At 44.1% G+C, this 6,000-nt stretch overlaps 1 pseudogene; it reads left to right on the top strand.

Moving 5' to 3' along the window:
* The first annotated feature begins 1,332 nt into the window (after positions 1-1,332).
* Positions 1,333-2,910, top strand: LOC132250083 (tigger transposable element-derived protein 1-like; annotated as a pseudogene).
* The last annotated feature ends 3,090 nt before the right edge of the window (positions 2,911-6,000 follow it).

Here is a 6,000-nt window from a genome sequence, read left to right as displayed (position 1 = left end):
TCTTTGCAACAGAATTGCTGTATTATTTTTTCTGTAGCGTGAAAGAGTGAAAACTAAGGACTGGCATTTTCCAAGGAGTGCTTCAAGTCTATCACAGGGTGCCTCAAATCTAAAAAGGTTGAGAACCAGTGTCCTAATGAATGAGGCAGGACCATATGGTCTAAAACTGCAACAAACAGAACATGGCTAGATCTCTCATACAATAGCACTTGTCTTTCCTTTAAGCAGGCAACATTCAGCACCACAGACCAAAGAACAAACTTTATTTTAATTACTATTACCTGCAATTAAATTAGAAGAGAAGAGAAGGAGAAACCAATACATACACACTCAATAATTAAAATTAGTAACCAAAACTGTATACTCAGTTTTAAAATAAATGATCTATGGTGAATCAATCTGATTATTACATTTGTTGTAAAATGCCTACTAAGGTCAATCAGTACTGAGCTAATAAGAACAAAATATTGACTTAAAAAACAAGCAATAAAAATGTAATAGCATTAAAAGCAAATGGACAGGATATAAGCAATGACTTGCATAGAAATCTACCAAGTTTAAAATACTAGCAGTAACTATGGAGTACAAGTTTACATCCAACAACAAACAAACAGCTGCATAATTACATAGTGACCTCTAAGATGGGGCCAAATCTAACTCCTAACTCCAAAGACATCCCCCTTCCTGCTGACCATGGGGAAAATTTAATCTGAAATATGTACTGGGGCCTTATTTCTATTTGGAATTGGATGAGCAGTGGAGATAAAATACATGACAGGGTTTAAGTGAAGGAAAGATGAAGGGGGATCTTGTTCAAGATGGAGACTATAAAAAAATTAAAACATGCTAAGTTTAACACATACTGGGTATGTCTACATGTGTATTAATGCACCGTAATTGTGGCACATTAAGTTTAGTACCTGTAGTAATGTAGTTATTACAGGTGCTAAACTTAATGTGCCACAATCGGCACTACTGCGCACCGGTGTATATCTTTTAGGTGACACTTTTGCTGTGATGCACTAATGCACAGTAGAATTAGTCTACTGCACTTCTAGTGTCTTTTGTAGACATGCCCACTGAAGAGTTTCAAGAGACTGTCCTTTTCTAATCTCCACAATATAAGTGCTGTATTTTCTACCACAACTTCTGTAAGTAATGCATATTGAAGTGTAATATGAAAGGGTGATAAACGGGAAATACTGACATATTTTTATAATAATTCTACATATATATTTTATAATACAGGTACTCCTCACTTAACGACCTACCTGTTTAACGACCACGCGGACTTACGACTGCGCGGTCGTGGAAACGGAAGTACTGTACAAGATGTCGGCGAAAAGGAAGAGCATGACTTCACCTGGAGGAAGCGCCAAGAAACAAAGGAAGGCTATCAATCTTGAGATGAAAATGAAGATCATAAACGACTATGAAGCTGGTAAGAAAGTTAAAGTGATAGCACGTGACTTGGAGCTGGCGCATTCGACCATTTCAACGATCTTGAAGGATAGAGTGAAAGAGGCAGTGCAAGCATTGACAGGATTTAAAGCCATAATAACTAGGCAGCAGAAAGGCCTCATTCATGAAATGGAGAAATTACTGGCAATCTGGTTTGACGACCAGATACAAAAAAGAATGCCGATGAGCCTTTTAATAATTCAAGCCAAGGCACGCAGTATCTTTGAGACTTTGAAGGCGCGCGAAGGTGAAGAATCGACGGAAACATTTACGGCAAGCCGTGGATGGTTTCAACGGTTTCGTCGGAGATTCAACGTGCATAATCAGAGTATCAGCGGTGAGGCGGCAAGCGCGGATGTAGAAGCAGCGGAAAAACTTGTTGACCAATTTGATGAAATCATTGAGAAAGGCAGCTACTGTCTGGAATAGATCTTCAATGTGGATGAAACCGGACTTTTTTGGAAGAAAATGCCCGAAAGGTCCTACATACACAAAGAAGCTAAAGCAATGCCCGGTTTCAAGGCTTTTAAGGACAGGGTCACGTTGTTGTTGGGAGGAAATGTCGCTGGGTTCAAGTTAAAGCCTTTCCTCATCCATCGCTCCGAGAACCCATGTGCATTGAAGCAGGTTAGTAAGCACACGCTGCCCGTTTACTATCGTGCAAATAGCAAGGCATGGATGACGCAAGCTTTATTTGAGGATTGGTTCATCAACTGCTTCATACCCTCGGTCAAGCATTATTGTCTGGAAAAGGGGGTTCCCTTTAAAATTACCCTCCTGCTTGATAATGCCCCAGGCCACCCCCAGCATCTTGATGATCTACACCCGGATGTAAAGGTAGTGTATCTGCCTAAAAACACGACTGCTATCCTACAGCCAATGGACCAGGGGGCTATAGCTACGTTCAAACCGTACTATTTGTGCTCAACTTTTTCCAAAGCTGTAGCAGCAACAGAAAGTGATGAAGTAACCCTTCGTGATTTTTGGAAATCATACAACATTTTACACTGCATAAAGAACATTGAATCAGCTTGGGAGAGAGTGACAGAAAAGTGTATGCAAGGCATATGGAAAAAATGCCTAAAAGTTTTCGTAAATAATTTCGAAGGGTTTGACAAAGACGACCATGTCGATGTCATAAATAAAAAAATTGTGGAACTTGCTAATGTGTTTAATTTAGATGTTGAACTGAAAGATATTGAAGAATTAGTGGAATATGTCGACGGAGAGCTAACTAACGAAGATTTAATAGAGTTGGAAGTGCAGCAGCACTTGGAAGAGGAAGAAGAAGAAGAGGAAAGAATGGAAGAAGTACAAAAGAAGTTCACTGTAAATGGGTTAGCTGGTGTGTTCTCGAAAGTGAATGCGGCTATATTAGAACTAGAGGGTATGGACCCGAATGTTGAACGGTTCACGAAAGTGGAACGGCAAATGAATGAACTTTTATGATGCTATCGTGAAATTTATGAAGAAAGAAAATTACAAAAATTACAAAGCAGACCACACTAACGGGATTCTTCTCAAAAGCTACACCCAGGACCCCTGCTGATAACTCCGATGATAACTTCGATGACTAAAATGTTAATCTTTTTATAATGACTGTATTTTTATGTTCTGTAATATGTAAGAGTTATGCAAATTAAAACAAAGTTATCAAGTTGGAGTTTCCTTTAGACCTTTTCTTTATTAAGAATAAATAAAAACGATTACCTGTATTTACAGTACAGTATGCAAACCTAAGTAATGTATATTAGAGCTGATTTCCTCTATTCTGGGGCGGCTCCTCGCTTATCGACCAATTCGCTTAACGACCTAGTCGTGGGAATGGAATGGAACGGAACTCGGGCGTTAAGTGAGGAGTACCTGTATTGAAATAACTTTCTATAATAACATAGTTCTTTAGATCCAAAAAGTGCTGTATAACATTAACTAATTGTGGTAGGTATTGCTGCAATATGCTGACTTTGGCTGCAACGTTATCCTGACCTCAGATTCCATAAAACAAAGGTACAGTACGTTGGCAAAAACTCAAAAATGTCAATTTTCTAGAACACGAAAATGCCAGTATTCAAGCATATTTGCAAATCTAAAAGCAAGGAGCATCCATTATGGAAAACTTGGTAAGATTTTACCTAACTTGTCTTAGAGCCTAAGACACTGGAGTTTAAGCATTTAAAAAAAAAAGAAAAAACAAAAGAAATTTAGTCATTATTCATCAGGACAAAATTGTTAACTGCGGTGCTTTCAATATTCAGAGAAATCCATTGGTGGCTGTGGGGGCCAAGGGGGAATCGGGGATCAGGAGTCCTCGGGAATGCTAGCTGGGGTTGCGGCTGCGATCCCGTGACGGGCAGATGGGTACTCTCTATCACCGGAGCGGAATTAGGCACAGACGGGACATGTATCAGTTGGAAAAACAGAGATGGCTTTACTTACACTGTAGAGTCGTATACAGCGCAGGCAATCGTAGTTGCAACAATTCTAATCTCTAGTTGCTAATCGAGGAGCTCTTATAGACCGGGTAGCTCGGGTCTAACTCGGGCATGCAACACAGAGGATACGTCTCAAGGCTTCACCGACGGGGAGTCGTTGGCAGGTGATCAAGCTGCCAGAGTTCCACTCCAGGGGGAATCGCGGAGTTCTCCAACTAGGGCGGAAACGCCCCTAACCTTTTATATGGCTAGCAAGCCAATTGCCAGCCGCCACGTGGGAATAATTTAACATCAGCCAATCATATTATGCAAATCTGCATTTCCTCGGCAGGAACTCTATCCACGCCGGAACTCTTCACCATGCCGAGACTTCCCCTGCCTTACCGTGCCTTGTGCTAGAAAGTTCCACTGTGTCGAGGTACTAATTCAAATCAGCTCTGACATGCCCCCTTGCCGAAGACACAGTTGGGACTTGAAGCACGTGCACACCATCCAAGTTATCGCTCCTTTTTAAAGATAACTGACTATGTACAAAAGTATATAACGACAATAGTTCGTCCTCTACGGATCGAACCAAATAGTAACCAACACACACACACACACACACACACACACACACACACACACACACACACACATCAATATATTGGTCACAAAAAGTTCAATCATGAGGAGTTCAATAGGTGTCATGGCGGAGTCACACGTCAGACGACCTCTGCGTCTCTCTCTCTCTCTCTCTCTCTGGATCCGCTTCTGACACGTATTTCGAACCTCGGATAAACCTGTAGAAAAAAGAATTCTTAGACACTATTAATCAACTTATATAACACTATCCATTTGGAGAGGTAATCAGATCTCTTTTCTTGGTTCTCCACTCTCCTTCAAGCACGTGACACAGGTGCTTGAACTTGACTCGGCTCCAGATGGCTCTTGCACGCCCCCAAATGCACTGTCATGAATGACGCCTAACACGCTGAGGACGCTCCGGAGTCGCCATCTAGATCCTTCGGATACTGGAAACCCAGCTCATGGGCCAACTGCCATTGACCCTCGTCTCCCAGGATCCGCAGCTGTCACTTCGTGAGTCTGGAGTGGTGCAACAGGAAACCAAACATAATCCTCTCCTCTTTCGTCCTCTGCGGCAGTTGCCACACTCACTCTGGGTCATTCAAAGTCCCTGTGTCTGACTTCATGAGCGCTTGGACTCGCGGAAGCTGTCGCAAAAGGCTGCAGGTCGGTTGGCCGGCTAACGGGTTGAGGAGGGCTCAAAGGACGGTGGACCAACACACATCGTTCCTCCCTCCATACACCTCAACACAAGCCTCTATGCTGTCAAAAGTTACTGGAACAGTTCCAGGGTTTCATAGGTAGCGATGTGGCCATGGTCTCCGCTGCTGGGTCGGTGTCAATCCCAGCGCATGCTCCCTGGGGTTCCAGGAACCGTACGAACTTCCTATCACCGCCAGTAGGATCTGCTCTGCACTGATCCTCGCCGGACGACCCTCATGCCAGACATGGGGCTTGTGATCCACTTGACCCGTGATGAGTGCTGGGAGCGGAACAGGCCAGTGAGTGTTATACATTAGCCGCTCTATATCGGTGGCGTGTCCTCCACTCCACGAGGCTTGTCGAGTGAAGAAACTAGCCTCTTCTAGATCAAGCAGGTCAGATCCAAACTCCACAACCAGACGTCCTAACCACACAGCCAAGGTCTCATCAGGCTTAATCTTTGACTCTCTACACAGTTCCTGTAGCTCAGTCCAGGTCCTGGTGTGCTGGGTAGTGTGGACTGTCTCCCACACTTGGCTGCTTGCTGCTGCAGAACACATAGCCGCTGTCGAGGCTGCCACTGTATCCGTGGAGAGGCAGATGTCCTCCGCTCACTGCCCCCTCCCCGTGGAAAGGAGGCAGGGCTGCCGGAAGCAACGTCACATCGGTGGGCGGGGTCGCCGGACGGGTTCCCGCCGATTCTCCCGAAGCTCCTCCCTTCTCTTCCAGTTCCAGGCAGCTCGCTCCTTCCTCGGCGCCATCTTGGAGTGGCGTCGACTCGGGGCTTCTCTCCTCTGCCGCTTCTCGTGCCGCCAGAACGGCCGCGAGCAGTCGGGCT

The sequence above is a fragment of the Alligator mississippiensis genome, chromosome 4, assembly GCF_030867095.1.
Source record: "Alligator mississippiensis isolate rAllMis1 chromosome 4, rAllMis1, whole genome shotgun sequence".
Lineage (NCBI taxonomy): Eukaryota > Metazoa > Chordata > Crocodylia > Alligatoridae > Alligator > Alligator mississippiensis.
This window is presented reverse-complemented; position numbering and strand designations above follow the sequence as displayed.